Raw genomic sequence first — 14,552 nt, forward strand, 5'->3', positions numbered from 1 at the left:
AATTTGCATAGAAGCATGCTGACTACATAAGTCTATAATTAATATATCATCCTTCCCCAAACTAGTTATGTATCAGTTTGTTTATAAAAACCACAAATTTTACAGAATATTAACTTGTGGCAAAACTGTAGTGAGGATTTAGGTTTTTAGATTCCTAGTTTAGTACCCCCCCCAAAATTACCATAGTTGTGAATAGTTGATTTTACACAGTAAGTAGTTTCTTAAAGAGAAAGTTGTGTGTGTGTGTGTGTGCATGTGTGTGCGTGTATATAGTGTCTTGGACTATTCTTATGAAGGTGTACCATGTTAGTTTACTGAAATGACATTTGTGAGTCTCATTTTCCCCTATCTCTTAAGAAATAGGATTTTCAGTCATTTAAAGAATTAAAATATTTTTCGTAAGAGCAAAAAAAGAACTCCAAAGTGTAAAAATTCAGATATGCTTTTAAAGCAAAAAAACACATTAATAAAGGATGCTTATGTGCATGTTTTCTTCCAGTCTTGCAACTCAGACACAAAAATTGTGAAGTATTTTTTGTAGTTCAAGAATAGACCTTAACGGAGTAAATGGTAAAATATAAAAGCTACATTGAGAAACTTTATTAAATTTTGAGGTCACAAATGCTATCATCGCATTCCTCTTCCTTTAGGTGGATCATACTTGCAGTTTTGGTTGTCAGAACACAAATGTTGTAACAGACCTTCTTTCTGTGAATAGGCCAGGCTGATTAAAAGTGTGAGCAACTTGCAATTGCCGTCAAAGGTTTCAGTTTTACTGTAACTTTCCAAAAAGCTTGATGAATTTTTCTACATTGTGTTTTCCCGGAAGCCCAATCTCTCCAATGGTCCTGAGATGGGGTTGTGAGGTAATGGAGCAACTATAAATTAAATTCATCCACCATGACTAAGAGACAGCTGGGTGATAGTGATAGAAGCATTGAACTTGTTGCCAGAATACGTAGATATATTGTGGTTTTGTCATTTATAATCAACGAAAGCATGGTTTTCTACACTTTCTGAGATTTCTTTTAAAAAAACATGGAAAATAGAAACAATAGTATCTTTCCCATAGTATTGTTGGGAGGGTAACATGTCTCACTTTTGGAAAAATATTTAGCACAGTACCTTGTACTTTGTGGGTTCTCATGACATATTTACTACATCTGGATTGAAATTCACATAATCGATACCAAAAACCATTAACATTTGTACTTTAAGCTTAGAAAAGATCTTAGATAGTTTTTCCCAATCAATTTATTATGTGGGGAATGGAACAGTTGAGTTGACTTTCCTAGAATTACACAGCTAATGGAAGTCCTGTGGCTAAAACCCTGGTTTCCTAAAAGCAGCCCTGTGGGTTTTTTACCAATGAACTCTGTTGTAAGAAAAATGACATGGGTCACTGTGTATGACCAGACATCAAGTGTCACAGAACCTACTTCTGCTATATAACTGTGGTGTATGGAGAATTGTGTTCAAGTAGGGTTTTTATGTTAGCTAACAAGGATTTCTGGCAAGTCACTTATTTTCTCTGAGCAACGGTCTCCATAGTACCCCTCTGGCATAATTGTTGCCTCAATTAGATTAGAAAAGAAATTGGTGAATGCGCTTAGCATGGTGTTTTAAGCTTAGAGTGTTCAATAAATATTTGTGAAATTTGCATGTGTTGTGGATTCATCAATTGTATCCTGCCAATCTAGCTAATTTAGATTAAAAAACAAATTTTGTCTCAGATGGTCTTTCCCCCAAATTGTCTGTATAATTCTTTTAACTCTCTGGTTCTTGAGGCTTGTGGAAGTTTAACCGTGATGAGTTAGGATAGTTAACTTCCTAAGGTCACACTTCTGTAACAGAAATGGAATTGCAGCCTCTAGGTAATTGACACAATTTTCTCTAGATAATCTTCCATTTGCGATTGTAGGACTTGATAATATTCCTTTCACCTTCGTTATTCATCCCACTCCCAGCCATGGAAGAGAGGGGAGGTGTTTTTTGTTATTGTTGTTGTTGTTTGCCCAGAACTTAGCCTCAAGATAGGCAGATCTGCCTGCGTGTCTTATTTTAAGGCCAGAGTGACCTCCAAAAGGGGATTGCTTTTAATTGGATCTATTTATATTCTCCTTCATTTTGGCTGGGGCACCGACCCATGCCAGGAGCTCTTCTGCCCGGTGGCCTGCCCCAAATTGATACAGTACTTGACCTGTTTCACTCCATTTCCTGAGCCGCAGTCCTGATAGTGTCTATTTCCATAACCCTCAGAACCTTGACATAACTGGGATGACAGGTTTTTTTAATTGTCTTCCCTTAAACTAGCTTTCACTATGACTACTCTGTTATTAGCAATATATTTTTCGCTAGCTGTAAAATTATACAGCTAGGTGACGGTGAGTATTTTCTTATGGAACTCCTTTAAATTCAGGCTGTCATTTCACCCTTAGACTTGTGCAGTGGTGAGTGACTCCAGTTGGAGTTTTTCTTTCCTTCCTCAATTGTTAGGTATTATATTCACTTTCCCCCCTTTTGGTCCATGGTAACTGTTCTACTAATGAGTAGAAATAAAACAGAAATGTAGTGAAATCTTAAGAGAGATTCAGTTTATATAATGGTCATATTAAAGGTGGCTACTTTAAAAGCAAGTTTTGATGCTTTTAATCAAATTGTGGTGGATCCGTATGCCTCAGAAAGATGTCCAATACATGTTGATATATTGTTAACTGAAAAAGAAATTGTAAAAGAACTTGTTTGGCATAAACCCACATTTGAAATACACATGCATATGGCTAAGTATAGAAAAAATATTAATGAAGACATAAGAAAAATACCTGTAATATAATGCACATGTTGTTAACATAGCCTCTCCCCCACCCCACCCCTTGTAATGCAATTAAGGGGGATATTAACATCCCTTTTCTGTTTTATACATTTCATAATAGTTTAAATTTTTGTCACTAATTGCTCTATAATGACTTCTTAAATTAGAATAAAATATGTTTTATGCAACAAGAGTTAACAACAAAAAACAGGAGGAGCTTTGTGCAGTTATATATTGTTCAAAGAGAATGCTTTGCTCTTTTTGAGTAATGCTTTTAAGAGGGACATACTGATGTTTCTTATGGCAGCTTCTTGACATTTAAGTTTTATTTTTAAACTAAAATTGCCTATTATGGGTTCCACATTCTTCCATTATATAAAATAATCATTTTGAGCATATTCACACAACCTAAAATATTTAAGATTGTTTAGTTGGGCATATTAAAAGGCAGGCTTTTCTAAAGGATTTTCCAAGATTAAATAATTTATTTATATACACAGAAGACTTATATATATATATTTTGTATATTTATATATTATATATAAATTTTATATATGTTATATATATTTTAGCTAAATATATAACATATAGAGTCATGTAAAATAGCCTTCTCTTTTTCTCTGGATGGTTCATGATATATTTTATTAGTTCCATAGTGTAGTTTTGTTGCATTGTGTTCTGCCCAAAGTATGTTAGAATCAGTCATGTTGTCTTTTCTTATGGACAGGCATAAGTGGAAACGTCATGCAAGTTAGAATCTGTAAAGGAAAATGTTTGCACTGGACGCTTGTTAAAAATTACAGATTTTATTTAAACTACTGCAGTATGTCTTCGGTATAGAAATGAGCTCAACTCCAAATGCAATGGCTGTTGGGGATTTATAGCCAACAAGCAGAGTCAGAGGATGGAATTTCTTTCTTTTTTTTTTGAAAAGTTTTATTTGATGTTCTTGATGATCAGCAATTAGTTCTCATCCACATTCACAGTCTGTAGGTTTCTGAAAGTGGGAACAGGGACATAGGTCACCAAAGTATAAAGCTTGTTTGGTGAGTCTTCATCCTCATTTCGTTTCCTGGACAATCGTACACGGATACGGTATGGGACATTCCTTATTCCTTTGGTCCAGACAGCTTCGTTGAGTCTGGTATCAATGCGTACATCTGGAATCCCCATCTCCTTCATGGTAAATTTTCGGATCTCTTTGAGTGCCCGAGGGACATACTTCTTGAAGCCCACTCCATGGATGCGTTTGTGAACGTTGATGGTGTATTCTCAGGTCACCACCTCGTTGATGGCAGAACGCTCCTTCTTCTTCTCCCCACTCTTCTTTGCCGGGCCCAAGTTGGAAAGGAAGGCAGGGAGGTTGTGGGAGAATGAAAAGGATGGACTTTCAAAGGGGAGTTTGATTACACAGGGTAGGAAGATTCTTGTTAAGCTGGCTTAACAGGACTCTTGCTAAAGCTGGGCTAGGCAGGCCAAAGTTGAGGCCATGTCCAGAAGAGGGCTCAGAGGAATCTGACTCAAGTTCAGTCAAGGAGGAAGTCTTTGCCATGTCTCATAGTGGTATTCCTGTATCAGGACAATATCTATTATGGATCCAAAACCGAGATTTCCTGGGAAGTTGAGGGGATCTATTGATTCCTAATCAACGTTACTAGAATTTTTTGTATATTGCTGTATCACTTCTCATGCATACAAAAGAAAAGTGATGTGTGAGCTTGCTTGGCACACAAGAGAAGGGCAAAAATTGTTACATTCAAGTTCCTCAAGCAAAGCCATAATTTTCCACATGCATCAACATGTCTTGGGATTTTGCTCTGCAGCTGGACTGCCTGAACTCCTGTGTATCTCAGCTCTGATCCCTTGAGTATTCCCTCCACCTGGAATGCTCTTCTTCCCATTTTTGTAAGGAAGTTGCCTCACCATTTTCATTTTAGCTAAAATATTACCTCTTCAGAGAGACTGACCCTAACTCCCCTCTACCATCTTCTTCCTCAGCTCCTTCATTGTTTCTCACATTAAACCTAGAGCTTTACATAATTTCATTGGTTTAATTGTTTTTCTTGGTATCTATCACGAGGATGCAACATATTAGTGTAAATTATATATTTGCAAATAATTATTGAAGAATTTTTCTTATTTGATATCTGCTATTAAGCACATTGCTTTAGTTTCACTTTACAAATGAGCTTCACAAGCCTCAATTTTTGTGGAAAAGGTATCATTAATTTTTGAAACCCATGGAAATTGTTTTTATTGGATCAAGAAATTCCCTGCCTTGTGGTGAACCCATGAAAAATCTATGCCATGATCAAGAAGCGAAACTGACTGCTTAGAAAATTACAATGAACCTGCCTATTTTCATCTTCTATTCTGAGATAAAAAGGGGAAACTTGTTAAATCAAAGTAAACAGAATGTTTACTTTCTTTCAGTTTTAATAATTAAATGTACTATTCACAGTTAGGGAGTTTTACTGATACACACTTTCCTCTCCATTAAAAAAAAAAAATTCCAGCCGGGCTCAGTGGCTCAGCCTGTAATCCCGCGCCTTTGGGAGGTTGAGGTGAGTGGATTGCCTGAGTCCGCGGGTTCGAGACCCGCCTGGGCAGTGAGACCTCATCTCTACAATAAATCAAAAAATCAGCCGGACGTGGTAGCGCATGCCTGTAATTCTGGCTACTCGGAAGGCTGAGGCAGAAGGATCACCGGAGCCCAGCAGGTCGAGGCTGCACATCAAATAGCACTTTTATTATCTTATACTTTGTTGATGTGTATTTGGACTCATTTATAATTTATATTTGGCACTGATTATAATGTTTATAACTGAAAGCAAATTATCCATTTATTGTGGTATCATATATATTATATTTGCTTAAAATTTCAGTAACAATTTTGGAAATAATTTCTAAGCATCTACTATGACCAGAGCACCATGCTAGTCATAAGATATATGTTGGTGAATAAAAGAGATTCAAATTCTGGACAAATTTGAACTAATATTCTAAATGAAAGGTACTTACCAGTACTTAAACACCATGTATAACTTATACGCAATCTTTCCAGTGTGCCAAAGGATAACTTATTCTTATTTCTGCCTAATCACCTGGCAGGCATATTGTGGTGAAACGAGCTGTTGCTATGGTTCTTCTACAATGTAGTGGTTATCAGTATTTCCATGCCTTGGCTTTCTTTTTCCCAGGATGATAAAACTCATCATTATTGTTTTTATTTTTTAGTCCCTGTGGTTTGGGTGGGAAGGATGATGCCTCTTATGGCAACATGACCCAGGCCTGGTTTGTTTTTGGGGTTAAAAGCAGACATATCAGCAGGCCGGGAAGTCAATATTGAGCTGAGAAATTTGCTAAAAGAACTGGAAAATGAGTGCTCTCTTACTGTGCTGGCAAAACTTTGGTGGGAGCTGCTGGCAGACGAAAGCCAACACAAAGGAAAGTGCAACTCCGGTCCTGACTTCATTGCTCGCAGTCTTGTATCCAATCGGCTTGAAGAAGAATTTTTCCCTTGACCTTCTCAGTTGTTTGAACCAATAGATTCCCTTTAAAGCTTAATCCGGTTTTGAAAAATTTGTAATCAAAATCACCTGGAAAAATACACATAGTAACTGTCGAATTCATATGGAGTCATTATCCCTGGAGGAATACAGATTGGAAAAATGCTCATAGAAGTTACATCTATTTCCTATTCTGAGTCCTTGTAGGAACTGAATGGGCCAGGAGGAAGGAGAAGCTTTGGTTAAGGCTGTTAACAGCTGGAGTCCACAGCCATGGATGGCCTAGAGCACGTTATAATGGCAGTTCCTCATTTCTGCAGAGGTATCGAATCAGAAAGTCGATCCTCTCTTACATTGACCTTTAGTAGGCAAAACTAAAATGTAACATAACAGATACTCTGCTTTTAACTGTTAATAGAAAGCCATTTTAACAGATGTATAATAGCATCCAATGGGCTAATTATACTGAAGAGGAACCAGACTTGTTCTTTATGCCTCAAATGGGACAGTTGGGTTCAACGAGTGTTAGGCACAGAAAGGCGACTTTAGTGCAAGATGAGGAAGAAATTTTTAACACATTTTTCTGATGAGTAAATGGAGAAATTGGTATCTTATAATGACAGCTCTTCATTTACAAGCCAAGTAGCCACCAGGTGTGAATGTTGAAAGGTGACTTAAGCATTTAAAAGTAGGCTGGACATGAAGTGTCTCTCCTGTCCCATCCATCCTGAGATGTGACGGTTCAATAAACTTGGTAGCCCAGTTTGACGTGGCATTTTCTGCCTAGATCATTGAAACACTCTATTCTTCCCAGAAAGACACATTCAGTTAACCACATTTTGTGTCTGTATCTCTACTGAAATATACTGAGATATGAAGACATGGCTTTCATAGAAATATTATCATACAATTCTTTTTTATATTGAAACGACCAGTAAAAACAAACAAAACAAAGCAAATCCCCCAAAAATCTCTCACTGGAATTCAAAAGCCAGTGCGAATTTGGCAATCTTCCAACTTTTTTGGTCAATGGAAGCTGCCAAACTGTAAGATTTGAGTAATTAAGTGATTTGGGGTTTTAGATCAATAAAATTAATTATGCAATTAGCAAATCCGTATACTTTATCATGTGAATCATTGTTTTTCAATTGTTATGTAGTTTTTATTGTGTGAAACTCTGTTTTATAATTAAAATTCTATATTTACTTACTACAAGTAATAAGGACATGCTCTTTTAAATGTCTAATATAGTACAAGTGGGGTTCTTGACTTTAGAACATGCTTATACTTTGTGGAGGGAACACAAGGAGGCAGCATAACATTGTACTTCAGAGAATCAACTGGGAAGTGAGATGGTCTTGGGTTCAAGTCCTTGAAGGGTTGCTTTATGGGTAGGTTACCTTGCACTAGTTTTTCACTCTTTTTCTGCTTCAATTTCTTCCTCTGCTAAATAAAGCTACTGTGTTCATTAAATTCATCTACACTCCAGTTATGTATTTATATATTTTATTTTATTATAGTGATGTAGAAAACAAGGATTGAACACATAAGTAGGCTGCATGCAGGTGAAGTTTGGGTTTCTAAGTGACCCTCACTCTCCTGGTGGGATCTGTTCTTAGTATACTCCAGTTTTTAATATCGATTTATGCTAACACTGTAGGTATCTTACTTTTATACTTTTCTTCCTCTTATCATTTCTCTCTTTTTTGAAGTCTTACTCATTTTTTAGGTATCTTTCTAAAGATGCCCTGACCCCTCATAATACATCTTGGTCTCCATTACATCTATCACACCACCCTCAACTGTTCCTTTACAGTAATTGTTTTAATTGTAATTTTACTGGGCTTATTTCTTACATTATGATTTATTCTCCTTCTCTTGTCTGTGTTTTCTTTTTGTAACTTTATTTTCTCACACCATGCCTGATACGTGGTGACCAATAAATATTTACGAAAGAATAAAGAACTCAGCAAAATTTCAGTGAGATCATGTACCCTCAACATTTAGGAAACAGTTTCATTGTTGTAAGAAATTGGTATCAGTAAATGCTTTGCTCCTTCCTCTGCTTCACGCCCCAGAATCCCGTTGTAGCAACCTTCAAACCATAAATAGTCACAGCTAGATGTTCACGTCAATAGATATTTATGAACATTCCTTCACAGAACTCATCAACATTACAGTCATAGAGCTAGTTGTAGTTTCATTATTTTACTAACTCTCTTTGCCAATAGACTGGAAACTCTTTGAAGATGACAGCTATGCCTGTTTATCTGGTTTCTTGTTGTACTCCCAGTTCATTGTATAGTGCCATCTCGTGAAATATGTTACTTAGTTTAAAAATGATGAAATCCACAAAGTGTTTCAAGCAGGGCATCCACACGATCCGATCTGATAACTTAGAAAATTATTCTAGTTGCTGGCTGGATTAACATGAAGTCAGTGTATTTGGACTGAGCATCTGTGAGACTATCACAGTTTTTTTTTTTGAGTTGGAGTCTCACTCTGCCACCCGGGCTGGAGGGCAATGGCATGCTCACGACCACTGCAGCCTCGACCTGCTGGGCTCAGGCGATCCTGCCACCTCAACTTTTCAAGTAGCTGGAATTATAGGCACACACCACCATGCCTGGTTAATTTTTTGTTTTATTGTAGAGACAAGGTCTTGCCGAGTGCCTAGGCTGGTCTCGAACTCTTGAGCTCAGGCAATCCTCTCCACTTCAGCCTCCCAAAGTGCTGGGATTATAGGCTTTATCACGGTTTTTTAATGCAATAAATCAAGATGCCTCAGACTAAGGTGGCTGGAACTAGAGATATTAACACATGGATGGATTAAAGCCATATTATAGAGGTAGAATCAATAGAAGTGGTGATTGATTAGGTGATGGTGGGAAAAGAGGAAGATGTATCTATTATTATTTTAACAAAAATTATAAGTACTTACATTTTGTTAGATTATTGATAGTTTATATGGGCTGGGAAATAAGGGGTTATCAAGATAAAAATGACAAAATATTTCTCTGTAGAGACACTAAAAGTGTGAATGAAACCAGTAAGTTAGATTTCTGGCAAATTTAAAACAACTTTATTGAGGTATAATAGGTATATATACACACACAAAATCCCCACACATGTTCAATGTATGCGATTTGTTGAGTATGGAGATAGACATACACCCATGATACCAACACCACCAAAAGATTTCTTGTGTCTTTCTTCTTTTGTGTAGTAAGAACATTAACACAAAATCTACTTCTCAACAAATTTTGAAGTGCAGAATATCGTACTGTTAGCAACATAAGTGGCTGTACAGCAGCTTTCTAGAACTGACTTTTCTTGTGTAACTAAAACTTTACATCCACCCACAGAGCAGTAACTCTCCCTCCCCCACAGATTTTGAAAATCATCTGGATTTTTGTCAATTTTTGTCTCATTCAGTATGAATGAGTAGGAAAAAGCTTCAAACTTAAAAGAACAGTATTTGTTACTTAAAAGAACAGTATTTGTTACAAATACTTTGAAAGTATTTGTTACTTTGTATTCTTTGGAGCAAGAACAGGATCATGGATTATAATTGTTTCCAACCTATGAGGTATGAAAATTAAGTTTGCGAACTTGCCACCATGTGCTGACATCAGCAGCATTGTATAAACAACTCAGTAATGTTTCATAACTTTGGTATATCAGTGTCTCCCAGCTGTGTTTGTGTTGATGTGTGATGGTGTGTCTTGATGAGTGGTGTTCATGATTGTTGTTGCGTGATTCTGTGTGCCATCGTGAGAATGTCAGAACTTGAATCAGAGCAATGAACAGATACTACATTTTTTATTAAACGTGACAAGAGTGGAAATAGAATCAGGGATATATTAGTCCAAGTTTATGGGGATGATGTCACGAAGTGGCAGTATACAAATGAACATTTGTTAATTTAAACATTTTTCTCAGGTGAGAGAAAGTATCACTGATGAAGAGAGATCAGGATGGCCAGTAATGAGGAAATTGATGAAAACATTGCAAACATTCATTGAATTGGCATCAAAATTGTTGACTGACTGTGAGACACATAGCAGAGCAATTAAACATCAAGAGAGAAACAGTTAGGAAAATCTTAACTGAAAATCTTGGCATGAGAAAGATGTGTGCAAAAATGTCCCTAAGGAGCGCTTGCATCAGGACAGTGTACCAGTTCACACAGCACTGTCTGTGAGTGAGTTTTTAGCCAGTGAACAAATCACTGTATTGGAACACCCTCCCTACTCACCTGATCTGACCCCCTAATAACTTTTTTCTTTACCCAAAGATAAAGGAATTATTGAAAGGAAGACTTTTGATGATATTCAGGACATCAGGGTAATATGATGACAGCTCTGATGGACATTCCGGAAGAAGAGTTCCAAAATCGCTTTGACAGGTGGACTAGGCACTGGCGTCGGTGCATAGCTTCCCAAGGGGAGTCCCTTGAAGGTGACCGTAGTGATATTCAGTAGTGAAGTGTGTAGCACTTTTTCTAGGATGAGTTCACGAACTTAACTGCCATTCCTCATACATCCCTTTTTTCTTTCATTTTGCATGGGAAGATAAGACTGAGGTCAGACCAAGGAGACACACCTGTGCCTTGTACAGGTGGGATGCCTGGCATGCCCAGAGGAAGGAAGCATGAGACCAAGTCACTGACATTCTGGAGACAAACAGCACATGTACAAAGAAACTACAACTGGGAGTAAAGGGAAGGGTGAAGAAAAAGGAGAAAGTAAGCCTTTAGGAGAGTGAGCCCAATGCAGTGGGCAACTGAGACCCGCCAAAGTGACAGCAACAAGATATGAAGGAATGCAAGAACCATGCAATTTGCATTCAGGTTAGGGGAACATGGGAGAGGGACTGGCATGTCTGAAGCCCCTGTTCTGTGACAGGTGTGGACTAGGTGTTTGCATATGCTGTCATGTTTTGTTCTCTGGGAAGTGAAAATAGAAATAAAACCCAGCTCATAGAGTTATACCAAGAATTAAACACACTTGGGCTAGTTTCTTCACTAACTCATGTTCACACATTAGTCAGTGCCAGAGGCTGGACTAGTTCCCAAGTTTGTCTAATTCCAAAACTTTTTTTTTCTTTTTCTTTTTAACATCATGCCACAATTCTCAGCTCAAAATCTTTCAGGACCAGGCAGGCCATATACATGAGCAAAACTGGCCGGAGTGTGAGGCATTATGGCTGGAGGCCAATTTAGGACAGGGGATCCTATGTTTTATTTACAGGTGACAGTGTCCTTAGCTCCAGGAAGACGTTGCTGTAGTGGGGACGTGGGCTCAGTGTTGTCAGATCCTCAAACTTCACAAGACAAACTGAGAATTTGTGTTTTTATGTGAAATCTCGTAATTTGTAGATGCTGCATTAATTCATTATTTCAGAAAGCTTTTGATTGATCAAAAAGAAAGAAGGAAAAAGAAAGGAAAAAAAAACCTCTCTGGAGGCTGAGTTTAGCCTGTGACTACTGGGGGTGGCGATCTCTTGAGTCTATGTTACACCTGCCATGTGGGGCTCACTGGGCAGTTAGCTTGTCAAAACCCTTGTGACACAATGGCTGGAGATTGTGCGAATACATAGGCAGTTAGAAGGCTCCAGTAACAACAAAACAGGTAATAAATGAGAAAGTAAGACCAAGAAAAAATAATGTTCTGTCTCCATCATGGGAGGGATTCTGGTTCGAGGCAGGTTGAATGCAGACTGTTCACCTCTACCATTGCTGTGTGGGGCTACCGCACAACAGTTCACAGGAGCCAAATGTTAAATACTGAGAAATTTTGTCAGCCAGTGTTAAACCACTGTTAGCTTGAAATGAGTGATGGTGGGAGAATGTACCCACAGCAATCTAGAAAGACTAAAAGTTAGAGCTTTACTACTCAGAATGTCAGCACATCATTGCTTGTAAAACTTATACAGTATTTGATTGTTTACAAAGTAAAACCACTTAAAATGTATTCATAATATCATTTGGTTAATTCCTTGTAATTCATCCATCTCTAAAGTACCAACGTGATAAATCAACTGAAGATTTTATGTTTGGGTGAACTTGACATATCATTTCATTTCCATGTTCGTGATCCTATGTGGATGATTTCACGAGTGACATTCTAGAAGCAATTATAAGAGAAACTATATCCAGAACAGGGTGAATTCATTCTAAAATTAATTTCAAATTATATCAGCTAACATTTAAAGAGCATTTTTCTTTTTGAGTTGGAGTCTCACTCTGTCGCCCAGACTGGAGTGCAGTGGCCGCTCCCGGCCACCGCAGCCTCGACCTGCTGGGCTACGGCGATCCTTCCGCCTCAGCCTTTCAAGTAGCCGGAATTACAGGCATGCACTACCACGCCTGGCTGATTTTTTGATTTATTGTAGAGATGAGGTCTCGCTGCCCAGGCGGGTCTCGAACCCGCGGGCTTAGGCAATCCACTCACCTCAGCCTCCCAAAGGCACGGGATTACAGGCTGAGCCACCGAGCCCAGCATAAAGAGCACTTTCACTTGCCAAGGCATTGCTCTAAGAGATTTGCAAAAATCAAACTCACTGTAATTTTCATAGTACACCTATGAGGTAGGTGTTTCAATGTTATTATCATTTTATTGATGAGGAAACAGGTACTGAGAAAGTCATATAAAGAGTAGACACTACAGTGGAGAATTGAACCAGGAACTCTCACATCAGAGTATGCTAACTTGTACACTAACTGACTATAAAAATGTAATGATCTTACAGTGACAATTTTTGATTGGATAAGTCTGTACACTGATTTATCAACAAGCTAGTACAAGAAATGACAAGCCTCGAGTAACAAGTATAATTCTTGGATCATGGGGGTTAATAAACGAGCTTTTATTTCCTCTCCTGAAGGCTAAAGACATTGCACAGAATTGTTACTAGACAGAATCACCAAGTTACATCTTCATAGATTTGATATATATCAATAATAAAAAATAAAGCAAATTATCCAAATTTACTTAATAGAAAACATTCAAGTATTGGGAAACAATCAGGAGATTGAATTTCACTTCTCTTTTTAAAATAAAATATTCTTCTACTAATGTTATAATTTGAAAGACGCAGTTTTATACACTGAAATGATTTTCCCAGAGCTCCCCACATGTTTCATGCCACCATACCCCAAAAAGTAAATGATATTTTGCCACATAAATTATTATAGTAGGCCACATAGTATAAGGCAGTATAAGCCCTAATATACATTTATGCTTTTACTAAGGAAATTATGTTAGACATTGATATTAGAATACATATTCATTTGTTATAGCAATTCTGAGAGGTACAATTTATTTGCATGAGTATTGTAAACATTTACTTGTAAACTTTTCTGTCACATTGTAGTAGATATATTTTTAATGTCTCAATGTCCCTAAATATAGACTTCTTTTGCCTGGCTCGGTGGCTCGGCCTGTAATCCCACGCCTTTGGGAGGCTGAGGTGAGTGGATTGCCTGAACTCGCGGGTTCGAGACCTGCCTGGGCAGCGAGACCTCATCTCTACAATAAAAATCCAAAAGTCAGCTGGGCATGATAGCGCATGCCTGTAATTCTGGCTACTTGGAAGGCTGAGGCGGAAGGATCACCGGAGCCCAGCAGGTTGAGGCTGTGGTGGCTGGGAGCGGCCACTGCACTCCAGTCTGGGCGACAGAGTGAGACTCCAACTCAAAAAAAAAAACCACAAAAAAACCAAAAAAACTTCTTTTATGCTGGTCTTATAAAAAATTGCTATAAATTTATAGGGCTGACGTTAATTTGGACTTATCAAAATTATTCTGAGCCTCAGAAAATAAAATTTTTTTAAGGAGATAAAGGTTTAATTTTCTTTCTTTTAAAATTTCTTTATTTTATGCTAAATAAGAATAACATATGAGGAATTTGATTTTATTTTACTAGCCTCCAGGTTTCCAGATTTACCTACCTTTAGAGAATTAATCAGGTCCTTCTTGAGGCAGTAAGGATGTAATGTAAATATCAATATCTACAGGACACCATGAAAGGGAAACAACAGAATATTCAATATCTTTCAGGGTCTTGAAAGATAAGATGGGTAAAATAATTGAAAAGCAATATGGGAATGGATTTGCAAATGCTGAGAGTAGAGGAGGATATAAATCAAGGAGTGGCAGAGATAAGAGAGGGCTGGCTTTGCCATGGCCCCAGTCCTCGAATGAAGAAATGTATCCAGACCATTTGTTG

General features: G+C 37.7%; 1 pseudogene; it reads right to left on the reverse strand.

The window, feature by feature from the left end:
- Positions 1–3,775: 3,775 nt before the first annotated feature.
- LOC110594790 lies at positions 3,776–6,455 on the reverse strand (annotated as a pseudogene).
- Positions 6,456–14,552: the final 8,097 nt, after the last annotated feature.

The sequence above is a fragment of the Carlito syrichta genome, unplaced genomic scaffold, assembly GCF_000164805.1.
Source record: "Carlito syrichta isolate Samal-C Ts95f unplaced genomic scaffold, Tarsius_syrichta-2.0.1 Scaffold137515, whole genome shotgun sequence".
NCBI classification, from domain to species: Eukaryota; Metazoa; Chordata; class Mammalia; order Primates; family Tarsiidae; genus Carlito; species Carlito syrichta.